This window comes from Lissotriton helveticus, chromosome 5_1 (assembly GCF_964261635.1).
Source record: "Lissotriton helveticus chromosome 5_1, aLisHel1.1, whole genome shotgun sequence".
NCBI lineage: Eukaryota > Metazoa > Chordata > Amphibia > Caudata > Salamandridae > Lissotriton > Lissotriton helveticus.
Window position 1 is genome coordinate 26,404,853 of NC_136065.1, and position 17,770 is coordinate 26,422,622.

General features: G+C 47.0%; 1 protein-coding gene across 1 annotated transcript in view; it reads right to left on the bottom strand.

The window, feature by feature from the left end:
* LOC144754096 (E3 ubiquitin-protein ligase TRIM39-like) overlaps positions 1-17,770 on the bottom strand; it is a 156,435-nt gene that overhangs the window by 84,445 nt on the left and 54,220 nt on the right. The window lies entirely within an intron of this gene.

A 17,770-nucleotide genomic window follows, 5' to 3' on the forward strand; every position in this document is an offset into this window, starting at 1 on the left:
AGTCGTGCAGTCTTGAAGATGGCCGGTCCCTCGAGGTCTCGTCACACCCACGAATCTCAGCGTGACTGATGATGCAGGTAGAGGTCAGAGGTGCCAGGGAAACCGGTTCTCGTCGAGCTGGGCAGTCGGATTCCGGAGGAAGGACTTGCAGCAGACCGCAGTGTTCTGTAGATGGTGCCTGCGGATGCAGGGTGACTACTCCTTAGTCACAAGGGAGAAATCTTAGGAAGAAGTCTTGAGTTCCTTTCGTGGAAAGTAGTTTCAGGATTCAAAGATGATCTGATTTGGAAGGGGGCCAGTTCCTACCTTTATCCTGTAAAAAGGGGCTGGCACGCGACTAAGTCCTGCCCTATGGGTGGGACTAGGAGGGGGGTGGTTACACCCACTTCCTTGGCGGGCTTTTCCCCAGCACAGGGTCTGGAGTGACCCTGGAACTGGTTCCAGCCAGCCTATGCACAGTGAGCACCGGGGTGCCACTTGCAGTCACCTTCCTCTAAAGCCCTGCCTACCTACAATACACAAAACCCTGTCTGGGACGGTGCTGGCACCGCCCCTGGCAGGAAACCCTTTGTCCTTATCTCCTGCTCTGGGAGGACTCCCAGCAGCAGGAGGGCAGACTTGTGTCTCGGTGGCAGCATCCATTTTGTGGATGCTAAGGCTCTGTCTGACTTTAACCGGGGTTAGGGGTTACATACATGTCGTGTCCCTCTAGAAGGGTGGAATGCTAACCCCGTCGCCAGAATTGGCGAGGGGTTAGTATTCCAATTCGTATGACACCTTACTGGACATGTTTTGATAAAGCGATACCAGAGTTGGCATATAACCGCGAGGATTATAATGCACTTAAGAGTATATGGTATGCGATATCATGGAAATGGCTACGGGATAGATCCCGAAAGCCGCAGACAGGCTCAGCTCATGCCAGAGCACCATCTCACACGATTCCAAGCACTCTGCCTTCAGGATTGTTAAGGCCTGCCATAGGAGTGACTGATAGGAGATCTGTGTGTCCATTTTAGGGTTAGATATAGGTATACTATATCTAAAGCAAAGGGTGATTACACCACCTTGCCCCAGCTGTCGTGCAGCCAGTTGTGTCAGATTTGGATGGCCAGCCAGGGGTGGCATAATACATGCTGCAGCCCCTGGTAGGCCCTGGGTACACCTATGCCCTGGGTACCTACGGTACACTGTACAGGGACTGATAAGGTGACTCAGTATCCAATTTAGATATGTACCTAAGGTACATGGAATCCATTTTACAGAGAGAGCAGTAGGCCGGGGGTCTTGAATAGCAGGGCCCCAGGTCAACTAAGTCAGAAAACCAGCAAAACACCAGGCAAAAAGTTGGGGGCAACCATAGTCAGGGATCTACCTTCCTACAAATGGTCATTTAATATTCTTCATCACGCACTACATGTAGAATAATGCATGCACCAGTCTTAGAGTCTGTTAGCCTTTACCCCGATAACTTTTGGATTCTATCAACATGTTCCCTAAACATCAGATACTAGATAGTGTTAGGTACATGTCGCCCTGACTCTCCAGACTTCAGTCTCTGCTCCTAGCGCAGAAGTCATAGCCCCCAGCTTCTCCTAGTAACGCGTCATTGTTAGTTTGCGCGCACCATTAGGTTAGAGGTCCCGGCTCCTTAGGTAGCCCCCTCCATGTTTCCGCCCCATTTATGACATATTCTGTTACGTTTACATCACATGTCTATGTATACGCCTCTTGTTACACCCACTTTCACCCTTATCTTTCGCGACTGTTATTGACCACACCCACTGCTCCGCCTATTGTATGTATTGCAATTGCAACTGTTTTAGTATATATGCTTGTGTATTGTTATTAATGTTAGCGCGCTCATCCCAGATCCAGCCCCGGCAGCTGCCTGGCTCTGCCATCCCATTCCTGTGCAGGTTGTCCTGTTCCTGTCCTTATGCTGTATTAAACCTGCAAACTCCTACTACCTCGAATCTTGACTCTTATTTATTGAGCTATCTGTTATTACTATGTCCAGTCAAACCTAGATCCGGTATTATTTATTTATATACCACATAATGGCGCCCGAACAGGGACTTGCCCTTTCCCCAAGCGCCGGTGAAGCCACGTATGCCCCCTGACCCTCTGCAGCCGTGACGGAACCATACCGGCCACGTGCAGATATTTCTGCTTCAAGTATCCCTCAGGCCCACGGAGGAGACGGAGGTTGCGGTCCAGCATCCAGACGAGGCGGTGGAGGAACGCGGCGAGTCCCGACCAGAGCCCAAGCCGAGAGTCCAAGGTCCGAGGTATCCGGAGGCCCACCCGTAACAGAAGTCCGAAGTTCGTCCGTCCGGCGTCGAAGCAGTCCAGTCCAGTCCGAGGCCTTCCGTTCTTGCTGCCCGGTGAGTACCGTTGCTGGGGTAGTATCTAGACAGGGTCAATCTAATTGTCTCTGGTCCGTGGGGTTTGGTGGTACACAGATCCCAAAACGAAGTGTCCACTCCGGTGGATGCGGGTCCTGACGTGTCTCTTTATGAGACCGGTAAGTTTCGTACTGTTTCGCAGTGCATCTAGTTTCTGTTCTAGTCAGTTCTGTTCTCGAGAAAATCATGTATTCTGTTTTCCGTATTCCAGGTAGTGTTCTGTTCGAACTGTTATTTTAAATGTTCTTCATGTATTTTAATGTCGTGGTATGAAAGTGGTGTAATTATCGTTATTGTATTATCGTGTTCATTGTGTATTGTATTGTGTCTAGATTACAGTTCAGTCATGCCGTTATTTTCCAGACTACGTCAGTTAAGAACTAGAAAAGGTCTGTTAGAAGAAGCAGTTCCTGTCCCGCCTAGGGACAGTCCAGGTCATTTTATGTATCAGAAGCATGGCATAAGTGCCATATTATATCTAGATTTATGGGTAGAGTATACCAAACAGTTAGAAGAAAAGTATAGATGGCCCGTATCGGGTACATGGGATGCCGAGTGCATCATGCGAGTAGAAGAAGCATTATGGAAAAAGAAAGCCAGACAGTCACAGAAAGATGCCATCGAGTTATGGCGCAAAGAATCTCATAAAAGAACCGAAAAAGAAATCAGAAAGTCAGAATTAAGTAGAGAATCCTTAGAACGAGCCCACGAAAGGGAATTAATCGAGATAGGTGAACGAGTTAAAACCGAACAGTCAGACAGACAGAGGAATGCCCTCATAAAGGGTATGTATCCTCTTCTTGCCGAGGGCTTGCCAAAAGCGACCCCGGAGGCATCCAGTAATTTTCCGCCACCATTAGTTCCGACCAAGCTACGTCACAAACCGACCGCAGCTGATATTTTTATCTCGTCCTACTTGGACGACACAGTCCCAGAATATGCAAATCCTGTTCCGACAGTCCCTGTAAACCATGCCATTCCTGCTCCTCCAGATACCGGAGTACCTGCTACGGTACCCCCGGTCCAGCCTACATTACAACTTCCCGCCACTCTGCCAGCACGAAGAGTATCAGTCGATGATACCAGTTTAGGGGCCGCAGGAGGAGGTCCTCCTGGTACCCCGCCACCACACCAACGTTTAACGTTAGTCGAGTTACATGAATGTGCATTACAGCGTACGCCCAAATATAAGTCCGTTGCAGATATCCGACGAGCTCTCACTGAATGCCGCTATGATCCAGTCGCAGGTGATGATAGTACAGTTATATATTCCATACGTGTAAGACGGGTGACCGGGTATTTGGACACCCTACCAGATATGAAAGAAGATCTAGACAGAATATATCGTTTCATCCGTACAGGGGATGATCCAGAAAGTATTGGCGAAGCCATGTCTCAAAGGAAAGCTGAAATCCAGCTCATGATATTAAAGTTTCTGATTAATTGTTTAATAAGGGAACAAGATTATCCGTCCAAAGATCCGAGCGAAATGAGAATCCTGACAAGGTGGAGTGATAATATAGCCGAGGGTAAGCACAGAACTATCAGTAGTATAGAGAGTATGTACAAGAAAATTCGTAAGGAAATAATAAGGTTACACGAACAACGTAAAGCAGCACAAGTAAGCGAGAAAGAGAATGACTCTCCTACGGAAGAGGTAGAGGACGAGAATCCCGCCAGAATAGCGTATGTAGGAAAATCTAGATTTCCAGACCGCTATTTACGCCTAGAACGCAAGTCCGTTTTTCATCATTCACCACCGGAACAAGGTTCTCTAGAACAAGTATTTCAAGCTACCGATCACATTCTGAAATCACGAATCGGTTATAGTGAGTTAAGTACTATGCATGAACAAGAACTAGTCCGATCAGCAGTCCGATGGATTACTGATTCTACCACTTTTCCAGACGAAATAGTGGCACACATGTTTCTGAAATTGCCCCCAGCCGAGCAACGACTGGTGGGTATGTATATGATCCAGCACCTCATCACATTGTATGAGGGTCAACATTCTGATCCAGGTCCGTTACATGATGTCCTGAACGAGTTACTCCAGTATAAATGGAAAGGTTTAGGTACCGATTTAATTAGTGTCATTTTAGAACAGCGTCACAAATATAGTATGTTTCTGAACCCGCATTTTGTTCATGTCTCACCTCCAGAAAGTAAACCGTTTTACATAGATAGACAGAATCCGCTACGAGAAGTACACCCAGTCAGGACAGCAGGTGGTGAAATGCAAAGAGTATTTGTTTACACCCCGATTACAAAGATGGAACTCTTAGAGATGAAGAAATTAATTCCCTGTCACGACAAAGATCCAGCAGGGTTCCACCGAGAATTAAAAGACATGCTCCGTATGGGAGAATACACTTATCCAGATATTATTAAAATGCTAAAAGTCCTATTGCCCGCAGGGGTATACGAGAAACTCAAGGAAAAAGATTGGGAGGTGGGAGAGAAAAAGATCGATTGGGCAGTTCTAGAAGCTGAAGATAAGATACGAGTACCAGGTACCGGTCTTGGAGAGAAATGTAAAGAATTACCAGAACTGTTAATACAAGTTTTGCCCAGATTATTAGCCACTAAAAAGGAAGACTGGGATGCAATCTCAGCCTGTAAACAGAAACAAGACGAAGACACTAGTGATTTTTATTCTAGATTTGAGAAATGCTTTATTATAAACAGTGGCTTGAAGACGAGTAGTGAGTCATACCCTCATCTTTTTGTTACTAAATTAGTCGAGAATTCAAGTCCACAAGTTAAGAATCGAGTTTTGAAAGTCGAAAGTACATGGCAAGCTAGTACCCCGTCCCAGATGTTACAGATGCTCCAGTACCACCAGAATAGAATCAGAGAAGAGCAAGAACACGAGAGAAAACGTATGAAAGACACGAAAATGAAAGTACTAGTTGCACAATCTGTTCCACAAGACAGTCAGAAGAGGGGTCCGAATCAAGCGAGTCATCCTGCAGCCCCCGTTAAAGGGACATGCAATTATTGTAAACAGCCAGGTCATTTTATAAACGAGTGTGCAGTTCTGAAACACAATATAGCTACTGGTAAGACTAAAGAAAGACCACGTCCGCCTAGACAAGAACAAGTTTCACAGACTTCTCAGCCACAGAATGCACAACAGACAGTTCCAGCACCGCAGCCTATTGCTGCAACACAGCATGTTACACAGCAGATGTACCAGTATGCTCAGACAGAGTATCCAGAGTATCAACAGTATTCATGAAACAGCCTAGAGAGGGAGGTAGGCTTGCCTCTCATCGAGATTCCTGTAGATCAAGAAGGTCCCTATGTTCATAGTCAAGTACTAGGGACAGACAGAAAGTTTCTGATTGATACAGGGGCAAGTAGGACGACCATCAGTCACGCCGAAGTTCCAGGGGCTCCGCTCTCAGGCTCTAGAAATGTTTCCCTTGGATTTTCAGGAAAGCCTATTGTAAATGAGATTTCAAAGCCAGTTACTCTAGAAGTAGGTCCATTGTCCCGCACTACTGATCTGTTACTTACGAAGTCATGTCCAGAAAATTTGTTAGGCATTAAGACACTGAAAGAATTAGGTGCAGTTATTTGCTGTTCCCCAGAGGGAATACGATTGTTTCTACGTGACTTCAAGGGTCACTATGTATTACGAGATTTTGATCCAAGATTGTCTAATGTCCCGCAGCATCTATGGGCACAAGGTCCAACTGATGTGGGTTTCATGCAAATCACACCCCATCGTGTGACTCTCAAACCAGGTGTAGTCCTACCACGAATCAGACAGTACAGATTACCACCTGAGGCTGTAGCAGCCTTATCCAAAATTATTGACGAGCTCATGGCTCAAGGAGTAGTTGTAGAAACTGACTCCAATGTATGTAATTCTCCGATCATTCCAGTCATGAAACGTACTGATCCAAATGCACCCCCAGTATATCGATTAGTGATTGACCTTCGAGAACTCAATAAATGTATTATTCCCCAGTATCCAGTTGTTCCAGATATTTCTTCCCTATTGACAGCCATTGATTCTGAGGCAACATTTTTCACAGTCATAGACCTCAAGAACGCGTTTTTCAGTGTCCCCATTCATCCAGACAGCCAGTTTCTTTTCGGATTTTGTTTAAATGGAAGAAGCTATATGTTCACACGAGCTCCTCAAGGTTTCACAGAAAGTCCTAGTATTTACAGTCAAGCACTTAAGAGACAACTAGACAACATTCACATGCCAACTGACACTGCCCTGCTCCAGTATGTCGATGATCTACTGATCACAGCCCGTTCTGAACGTGCTTGCGAGCGAGCATCACTTACAGTCTTGTATTTCCTTGCCGAGATGGGGCACAAGGTGTCCCCTTCAAAGCTTCAATTCTGTGTCCAGCAAGTGATCTACTTAGGCCACTTACTGTCCAAGTGGGGTAGGCAGTTGACACCAGACCGCATCCAGTTAATAGCGAGTCTTCCTCAGCCCAAGACACAGAAGGAGGTACGTGCCTTTATCGGCCTTACTTCTTATTGTAGACAATGGATTCCTCAGTATGCATTTCTAGCTAAACCACTGATACAGTTAACGACACAGGAGGCAGCCGTATTGACTGTCCTCCCTTGGACATCTGAACATACACTTAGTTTCAATGAGCTAAAGAAAGCTTTATGCCAAGCTCCAGTTCTAGCTACACCGAACTACAGTAAGCCTTTTACACTTTTTGTCACAGAACGTGATGGTACAGCATTATCTGTTCTCACACAAGATCAAGCAGGACAATACAAGCCCTGTGCTTATTTTTCGAGCACATTAGATCCTGTAGCCCAGGCTCTGCCTGCGTGCCTTAAGTCAGTTGCAGCCACAGCACTAGCTATCAGACAAAGTGATTCCATAGTATTAGGACATTCCTTGACAGTACAAGTTCCACACTCCGTGGAAGTTCTTTTAAACCGAACACAAACTCAGCACTTGACAATTGCACGTTTAACAGGTTATGAACTGACACTGTTCCAGCCACACATAGAAATCAGACGCTGCAACGTTCTAAATCCTGCTACACTGTTACCGTCAGTTAATTCAAATCCTGCCACACACGACTGTGTGGAAGTAGTTAACACTATGACTAAGCCAAGACAAGATCTGACAGATATTCCATTACCAGATCCCGACCTGACACTTTATGTGGATGGTTCATGTATGAGAACAAGTACAGGAGAACTAGTAGCCGCGTATGCAGTGACTACTGACACTGAAGTTATAGATACACACCGTATTGACACCCTGTCTGCTCAAGCAGCAGAGCTAGTTGCTCTGACACAAGCCTGCATACACGCTAAAAACCTGAAAGTTAATGTTTACACAGATTCACGCTACGCATTTGGAGTTGTACACGACTTCGGAGTGCTCTGGCAGGAGAGAGGTTTCATGACTTCTCATGGAACCAAGATTCAGCATGGTCTCCTTATTCAAGCTCTGTTAGATGCCATACATTTACCGACATCTATTGCTATCATGAAGTGCAAAGCACATACGAAAGTTACTGACATTATTTCTCAAGGTAACGATCTAGCAGATCGCACAGCCAAGCTTACAGCACAGACTCCAGACATTCCAGTTAATCCAACACAGACACATACTCCAGATCCGACTACCTGTATGACAGTTAAGGACCCTACTCAGGATGTCATAGATATCCAGTTACATGCTACTCCCGATGAAATCAAGAAATGGCCCGAACAAGGAGGGGTCCAGACAGATCAGGGATGGGTAACGAAGGGTAGAGCCACATGGTTTCTCCCCGACTCTATGGTTCAAGTCATTATCAATACCGCACATAGTCCAGCACATTTAGGAGAAAAAGCTATGTTAGACAGTATCCAGAACATTTGGTTCAACAAGCATTTACGAGCTGCAGCTAAGCAGAAAGTCCGTACCTGTATGATATGTTGCCAGTTTAATCCAGGTAAAAGTGTCCCGGTGGAACAAGGTGGATTCCAGCCCCCTGACCACCCTTTTGAAGTCCTCCAGATGGATTATATTCAGATGGAGCGATGTCGAGGTTTCAAGTATGTCCTTGTAGTTGTATGCGCTTTGTCCAGGTGGACAGAAGCATATCCAGTTCCAGATTACACAGCCGCGACCACTGCCAAGCAGTTGGTTCGTGAGTTCTTCCCCCGTTATGGACTCCCTAGAGTCGTATATTCTGATAACGGCCAGCCATTCTCATCTGAGCTCATGAAACATGTTTCCCTGTTGTTAGGGTACCAGTGGAAGTTCCATTGTGTACGCCATCCAGAAGCAGCCGGTCTCGTAGAGAGACATAATCAGACCCTGAAAATCCGTATTGCCAAGATTTGTAAAGAGAAAGGTGTAGACTGGCTAGTAGCTCTGCCAGTCGCTTTGTTTTACATGCGCATGGTCGCACATTCCAGATCCGGTCTGTCCCCGTATGAGGTCGTATTCGGCCGCCCCCCTAACATGTGGGGTACACCTAGACCCCGAAGTATTACCGATGTTTCAAGTAATATGCTGACAGATTACCTAGCTTCCTTGATGTCTGCCCTACACTCTTGTCGTTCACAGGTTGCCGCCGCATTTCCAGACAATACCGAGGTGGCACCGCATGAGATCGTTCCCGGAAATCTGGTTCTTGTGAGGAACTTTGATCGTTCAAGTCCGCTGGAGCCTCGCTGGAAGGAGCCAAAACAGGTCCTCCTGGCCACCCGTACTGCCGTCAAGCTGGAAGGCAGGAAGGGCTGGGTCCACCTGTCTCACGTGAAAAAGTTTTATGGATTAAAGACTGTTTCTAAGAACATTCCCGAGGATTTGAAAAACTGCCAAAGTACTATTCTTAAGGACTGTCCCGCAAAAGACAATGATACTAAACCCTCCCTGTTAGAGAAAACTCTGCAACAGGAGTATAAGAAGAAATTAAGGTCTAGTAAAATAAGTCAGCCAGTTTGATTGTCTAAGTCCTCCCCTAGGTGAAACGGTTAGACCGGTTTCTGACATGTATAAAATAGACCCCCATAGTGAGAGAGTTAGTCAAAACTCAATCCGATGTATCGTTTTTCTAAGTTTCATATTGTTTTTCAGCCTTATGGCTACCTGCACAGGTTATGCATTTTATTTGTGTTTTCCAGTTTCTCATGTAAATAAGTCTTTCAATGTTACAGTAGAGCACACGTTTAGTGATCTACCTCCTCATGAACTATCTTATCGTCTTGCTATGCGTAATAATTCCTTTATCCGCATGTTACATTATTCACACCAGACCAGCAATGCCACTAATTGTTGGGTGTGTGGTCGACTCCCCCCTTTCCAGACACCGAAGGGAGTTCTGCCACTCTTTCCTTATCCATTTTCCCATAATGGTTCGTGTGGAGCATGGTCCACATTAACGTCATCCTCAACAGATATGTCTTTTCTTAACAGTACATGTTTTCCAGACAAGCAAGGTCTTCCCCACAGAACAGGGTTAGATCTAGAAAATGAAGTTTATAATTTAGGTAATTATTCTTCGAATTTCATGGTCCTGAATGTTCAGTCTGATACTACTCCAGACTTACCTGCTATGTCAGTATTACCAGTTAAAGGCGAATTATGTGTCCGAAAGAATGGTTCCGTACATGTAGGACATAGTGATTGTACCACTATTGTCAAGTATAGTGACAGTAGGAAATCTATTTTTAAAGCTTCACGTCATTCTTATTTTGTTTGTGGTCAGACCGCATATGTTCGTCTGCCCCTCGATTGGGAGGGAACCTGTTACATTGCCTTCCTACTGCCACCAGTTTTCCTAGCCCCACCTGACTATCATAGGAATTCCCACCTAGTACATACTAGACACAAGAGAGACCTCCCGATTGTCGATTATACTGAAACTGCTCTAGAACAATACATAGATATCAATAAAGGTGTCTTTCCTTATTTAGGTACTGTCGTGAATAGTAAACTGATACGTAGATTAACCAGAACACTTGAAGTAGTAGTGATTGAGACTACTTCTGCTCTAAGTAACTTAACCGAAGAGCAATCCTTTATGAGAATTGTCGTGCTCCAGAATCGTCTCGTCCTTGACGTCATACTGGCCGATAGGGGCGGGGCTTGTAGAGTCATCGGATCTAGTTGCTGCATTTTCATTCCAAATAACGCGCCGTCTGTTTATTCAGCCATAACCAGACTCCATAAAATTGCCCATATGTTACACCAAGATCCAGGCACCTGGACATGGTCCGGTTGGTTCTGGAATATAATTTCCGCTTGGGGATGGAAAGTATTGTCCTTTCTAGGTATTGCAGTAGCGATCATATTCAGTTGCTGCCTATGTATACAATGTGGCCCTGCGATTTGTGGCATTTGTGCTACCTCTTGTATTCCTAGTCCCAAGTCCCGTTCTAAATCCCGTTCCAAGAAAATCCGAGACGAGCAAATGATACTGTATGAAATGATAGATGGTATCATGAATATTGATGTTTCCTGATGGAAACGTAGTGACAAGGAGGGAATGTGGAAAAGTAAATTTTGCCATGTTCTGTGTCCCTACGTGTCCCCCATCTTATGTTATGTGTGCATGATTAATATGCATATGTATTCCCCATGTTCGATTAAAGACGCAATTATAGTTGTGTCCATCCCTAGTATGCCAGTTTCCAGTCCTCGTGAATACTACGAATATTAGGCCTATGTAAAAGTTACGTTGCCACGTTTCCCAGTGTGCACGTTATTTCATTGTAAAGTCCCCGTTTCTAGGCCTCAAAAGGGCCCGGACACCAGATTCAGCTCCTGTCTCCTGAGCCCTCGCTGAGGAGCGATACAGCCCCCACCTGTGTTCCTGACCCTTCACTTACTTCCTGCCTCACAGTGCCCGGCTCGGCCTGGCTCTGCCTACGAGTCTGCCAAGAGTATGTTATGATTCTAGTTATCAGTCCAGCCCTCCTTCTCTGCATTCCTAAGCTACTGAATCGCATCAATAGTTTCCGTCACAGTCTAGCCTTTACGTCTCCATGTAAGAGAAATACTGTATTAATGGTCATTTAATATTCTTCATCACGCACTACATGTAGAATAATGCATGCACCAGTCTTAGAGTCTGTTAGCCTTTACCCCGATAACTTTTGGATTCTATCAACATGTTCCCTAAACATCAGATACTAGATAGTGTTAGGTACATGTCGCCCTGACTCTCCAGACTTCAGTCTCTGCTCCTAGCGCAGAAGTCATAGCCCCCAGCTTCTCCTAGTAACGCGTCATTGTTAGTTTGCGCGCACCATTAGGTTAGAGGTCCCGGCTCCTTAGGTAGCCCCCTCCATGTTTCCGCCCCATTTATGACATATTCTGTTACGTTTACATCACATGTCTATGTATACGCCTCTTGTTACACCCACTTTCACCCTTATCTTTCGCGACTGTTATTGACCACACCCACTGCTCCGCCTATTGTATGTATTGCAATTGCAACTGTTTTAGTATATATGCTTGTGTATTGTTATTAATGTTAGCGCGCTCATCCCAGATCCAGCCCCGGCAGCTGCCGGGCTCTGCCATCCCATTCCTGTGCAGGTTGTCCTGTTCCTGTCCTTATGCTGTATTAAACCTGCAAACTCCTACTACCTCGAATCTTGACTCTTATTTATTGAGCTATCTGTTATTACTATGTCCAGTCAAACCTAGATCCGGTATTATTTATTTATATACCACAATAGGGCCCCTTTCATGTGGCTGTAGGAGTTCAGTACTGTGGATGGCAGGTCTAGCAGGGTGTCTCTCCCCTTGCTCAGGAACTGACCCCACAACCCGGCCCCCCAATCCTTCTGTGGGACTAGGTGGGAGGTCATAGCTACTTCATAGGCTTTAAACCATTGCTGGATGTCGTCGTTTTTGTAGTACTCTTTCACCACATCCTTGGGGATGTGTACTTTAGTTTCCACCGGGGGAGGGGTCTCTCGGTTCCCCAGGGGCCTGGTTTCCTCACTCCTCGCCTTGAGTTCGATCTCTTTTAGGCTGCGTTCATGCTCCAGTTGAAGCTTCTTTGCTTCGTGTTCTCGTTGAAGCTTCTTCTCCTCCAACTCTCCTTGCAAGCGTAATTGTTCCACGGCCAACTTCTATTCAGCTAATTTGAGTTCTCCTTCCATTTTGAGCTTAGCTAGCTCTAGCTCGTGGCTTCGGCTTCTTTCTCGGTCCGTCAGTTCTTCTGGGAACATGCCCTCCTCTGACGCGTTACTTCATACTGGGGTGCCGCTGCTCTCCCCCTGGAAGATTCTTGGTTCGTTTTGCTGCTCCTCCTCTCCGCCGTTTCCTTCTGTTTGGAGGAGGGGGGCTCCGGACTCCACCCAGGCCTTCAAGGCTTTTTGGAGATCTTCTTTGGTGCTCAACCCAGTGGTAGCGATTTTAAAATCTTTACAGAACTGTTTTTGGTCTCTGTGAGTGTATTCCTCCAACCGGTCCGCTCGAAACGTAGGACTTGCATTGGTTCCAGTGGGACTCATGGTGGTTCTTTCTTCCGTCTTTTTCGGTCTTTGTTAGGTAGTGTCAGCCACTCACTGTACGATCTCTAGATGTCGGCTCGGATCCCGTCGCTTGCCACCAATGTTAGAAGGGGCGATCCCAGGGGGGCACAGAAGACGTCTTCCGACCACCCCGTGACCCACCTCTCCTAGGAACGCTGCCGAGCACTGGCGGGAGACCCTTCAGGAGAAGAGTCTAGTATCTAGGATCATACGCGCTGAGATCTCACCACTCGACAAAGGGACACCACACGGTAGTTTACTGGAGAACAGGTTCTTTATCCAACAGAAGTATGTGGATCTTTATGATCAACACGTGGTCAAATATTTACATTCGGATCAAGAGTTCACAAAGTTTTGGTTGCAAGGGTGTGGGTAGCGGGACAGTCTTGTTACTTAGGGTCAATGCGCAGCACATCCGGCGCACGGCTCTCAATCCTCGAGCCGGGAGATACGGTAAAGTCAAGGCTCCAGCCGGACCAGAATACTCTCCGAGCCGCGATCAAGTCAACAGGGCTCGAGCAGGAATGAACGGAGGGTCGTTGTTCAGGTGTTTCTTTAGGGTTCAAGGGAGCCGCGACCACGTCAGCAGGGCTCAGACGGTTACAGGCAGATGTTCGTCTCTGCCAAGCATGAGCTGCGACCAAGTCAGCAGGGCTCTCCAAGATTCCAAAGTTCGGGTAGCGTTCTTCTTCGATGATCGTCGAGCCGCGACCAGGTCAGCAGGACTCTCTCCATCCAGGATTCAACAACCGATAGTTCCAGAGCACCCATTGTTATATTCCTGTTTCCCTTTGAAGTCCGGAGCCCTCGCAGGCAGGGGTCTGGAGCCTGGGGGCTGCTTGTCGGGGTTATCCTTTGAAGTTGGGTCTGGGGGATTCCAGACACCCAGCAGGGCGTGGGGCCAGCCCTCAGGGAGGCCGGAGGGGCGATCGAAACCAGTCTTCCGAGGGGAGGCCAGAGGTGTGATCAAAACTGCTCCTCCCTATCTTGCTCAGCTAATGTCTGAAGTCAGCGGCTTAAAGAGTACTGTGCCCATGTCATTTTGAGGATTAGAAATGCATTTGTCCTGAAGAAGGGTATGCACATGTCCCGAAACGTGTCCAGATTATAGGGTATTTGGTTTCTATTACCTTAACTATTCATGGATTTAAAATCACAATAAATATTTGTTTTCTTTCATCAGAAGCGAATACCCTGGAGAGTGAGTAATTTATGAGTGGGAAAACTATCAAGAAGTCAGTTTCTCTTTGTAAACAGGTTCGTCAGATGTCATGGGGCTGCACATACCATCTACATGGCTAGGTCATAGGTAACCATGTCCACACCTAAGCAAGAAATTTAACAAAATGACAGAATCAGTCAGATGGATGAATAAATAACTCAAGATCCATGCTGTTGGGATGGAAGAGTCCTCTGTGTGGTGAGAGACGTGCACCCCTGCCCTCAGTGCCCAAATGTTGTCTGGATCCCCAAGGCTGATTGTGTGTCACAGGCAAAAACAGATCATACGTTTGCACCATGACACAGGCCTGTCTCATGGAGTGCGGTCTTGTTGGACTGGGGAGAGTGGCGAAAGTGCTGCCCTCATAGTGGTGGAAGGCTACCGCACTTCACAAGGAGTTTAGTCGCACAAGCGCGGTGGTGACACCATACCATGTAGTGATCAGTAGTAGTAAACAGTTACTTTTTACCCTATGTCACTGCAGTGTGGCCTACAGGCTCACTCACCTTTTTAAAAGTTCTGCTTCTGTGTGCTGAACTCACCCCTGGCCTACACCAAGTTGATGTGGAAGGGCATGCGTGATGGAAACATGAGCCGAGTGCGTGTGTGCTCACAAGGAATACACTTCACAAAGGGTGAGGTGTGGTACAGTGCACGAATGGTAAATGTGTGTGCTGGCAGTGTGTGTTTTTAAAGTAACACACTCTGATACAGCACAGAGACACTGCCGTACTGAACAGTGTGCGCCGGCTCAGTGAGTGTGCTACATATGGGTATGCTGTCGGTAGCATAATACATGAAGATAACAGTACTGAGCAATGTGTGTGCTGTGGATGTACACTGAGTGCAGAAGTGTCTGCACTGGTGCATTACCTGGAGGACCTTGGGGTCCATTTTGGGGAGCCCAAGCCGGCCTGTTGCAAACACGAGGAGTAGAGGAATCCCCCCAGACAGAGTTGTGCATTGCTGCATTCCCATAAGCGGGGTAGGACATGAACTGGAGGGCTCTTTAATTCAGTGACAGCTCACAAGGTAGGAGCCTAAACACCTCATAGGAAGTGAGAGGTGAGGCTGACAAGGAAATCATAAAGAGTGGGGCTGAGGGCTCAAGATTAACCCTTTGATGCACATAACACTGAGGTTGACATCCAGGTGTAAACTCTGTCACTCCCCCGAATCTTGTTGTGGGTCAATCAGCTTTGAACTCCTGCCTGCTGTGACAGGCTCCTTCAGGAGGAAGAAGAAAGGGGAGAGATGTCCATTTCGAAGAAGCAGAACACCAACATAAATCTTCACAGACCCAGACACTAAAGGTCTGAGACATATGGGCTGCGTGAGCAGGGGTAGCACTGCAAGACTTCGGGGGCCCAAGCCTGCTAGTCTCCCTGCTGGGTAAGGGATATCCCCCAGGGAAAAGAAGATCACCTGCCCTGGAGCAGCACTGCCTGCCTGCTCGCCAAGACCGGTCTGCCCGCTCCCTGCTCCGATCGAGCCGTAGCCAGTGTGCTGGACTGAGTAGGTGAACGCAAATGCCAGGAGGGGCCGCCGTAGAGTCAAATAAGGAGTGCAGCGTGAGAAACCCACTCCCGCACCAATCGAGCCATCGCCCGTGAGCCAGATTGCCTTAGCGGCAATCTCTCCCCAAGCGCCTTGAGACCCTCTGGGTGAGTAGTGTGCTATACAAATTCTTGAACTTGAACTTGAAGTTGAGCAGCCCGTATGCTGGAAAGGGCTGCAGTGGACGCCAACATCAGGTCAGCGTGACCGGACATGCAAGTACCGGGGATATACCAGGAGGGGCCGCCAGAGACGTGGAAGGCCAGGGGCTGGACTGAGACACTGCATTGACTAAGGTGGGACCAAGCCGCATTCTGTGGACTGCACTGATGGAGGACCGATGAGAACCAGGACACAGCTGGAACCTCTTTGGAAGCAGGAGATCACCCCCATCCCTGTCGAGAAAGAAGTGACTTAGTGCATGACTGCTGGAGCAGGAGCAACCCTCACCGTCTAAATCCGCAAGTAACGTGGCTCGAGAGAGAGCTGTGTCCTGCCAGGTGCTGCCACGTGTGATTGTTCGCAGCCCGACGTAGCTGCTCCAGACGAGGACCGCGCTGCATCGCCAATGGGTTCCCTGATGCCAGAATGGTTAAGCAAAGAAATGGGCCCTTTGAACCCCAGGGGACATACCGCTATTGGTGCTGCAAATCCTTTGGCTCTAGTGAGTGAACTTATTAACAGAGTCCTAGGTAAGAACTCTTGAGTACGGCTTACTAGTTTACATCCCCTGGATGCAGCCATCAGTGAATGGGGAATAACACTGAACCCGTTGCACTACAAGAAGGAGGACAGGGAGTTGCTTGACAACTATCAGAGCCCGACCTCAAGGGATCTGTGATATTGCTTCTGAACAATGTTTACCTTTGTTTGGGTAGAGTTAGAATTGAAATACTTCTTATGATATAAAAACAAGTATTTGACTGGACATTGATATATTGTTGCACAGCTCGCACGTTGAGCTATAGGTCGTGTTCACTGATCTGTATATGAGCTTCCCTCGAAGGAGCCTTGCCTGCTTGAGCTACACTACCCACATGAGAGTCAGGTGCAGAAGGAGGGGCTTGACCCAGTTGAACAGCATCCATAGAAGGGCGAGCCCTGGGACATCGGGAGTAAAAGGCCTCAGACACCTCGGATGGGCCCAGTAGCTCCTGCATCCCCCATGGCCCTCTGAACGGTGTTCTGACACATGCGCACACAAACCTACAGAGGCACACACTCATATATATGCACAAGTGCATGATCACACTTGCACACAGATGCATAGATGCATGTACATACTCACAGATGGATATCTCTACTCCATGCATACATAACCTCACAGTGGCACACATTCACACAGATGCACACATTAATGTATGCACTCACAGATGCATAGATGCATGCACATACTCACAGATGGATATCTCTGCTCCATGCATACATAACCTCACAGTGGCACACATTCACACAGCTGCACACATTAATGTATGCACTCACAGATGCATAGATGCATGCACATACTCACAGATGGACATCTCCGGCCCATGCATACATAAGACCTTGCAATATGCAAACCTATCGACAGGCATTCACATATGCAAGTACCAACTCACAGAAAATAAATCCAGATCAAAGCATACACAACCCCCAAACACACACACACACAAATGTGCACATGAATTTGCATGACTCAACATCCATAAATGCACACACACACACACAAAACTTACCTATGTCCACATAAACAGAGATGCACAGACAAGAATGCACTCCCAAAGATAACTCCAGAGCCATCCATATATGAACACATACTAAGACACGCACACATTAGCTTGAACACGCTCACTCAAACTAGTACATACTCACAGCCAGATAATGCCACAATTGTCCATACGCACGCTAATGCTCACCATGTAAGTGCTACCTTAAGGTCAGAAGAGTAATTAGGGGCAGATTTACAAGCCCCTTGCACTACATTTGCGTCACTTTTAACATGGGAAAAGTGACGCAAAAGTGACGCAAAAGTGGCGCAAGGGGCTTGTAACTCTGCCCCTTAGTGTTTTTGTTTATTTTAGAAATTATAAGATACGAGGTGGCTAGGTTCAATTTA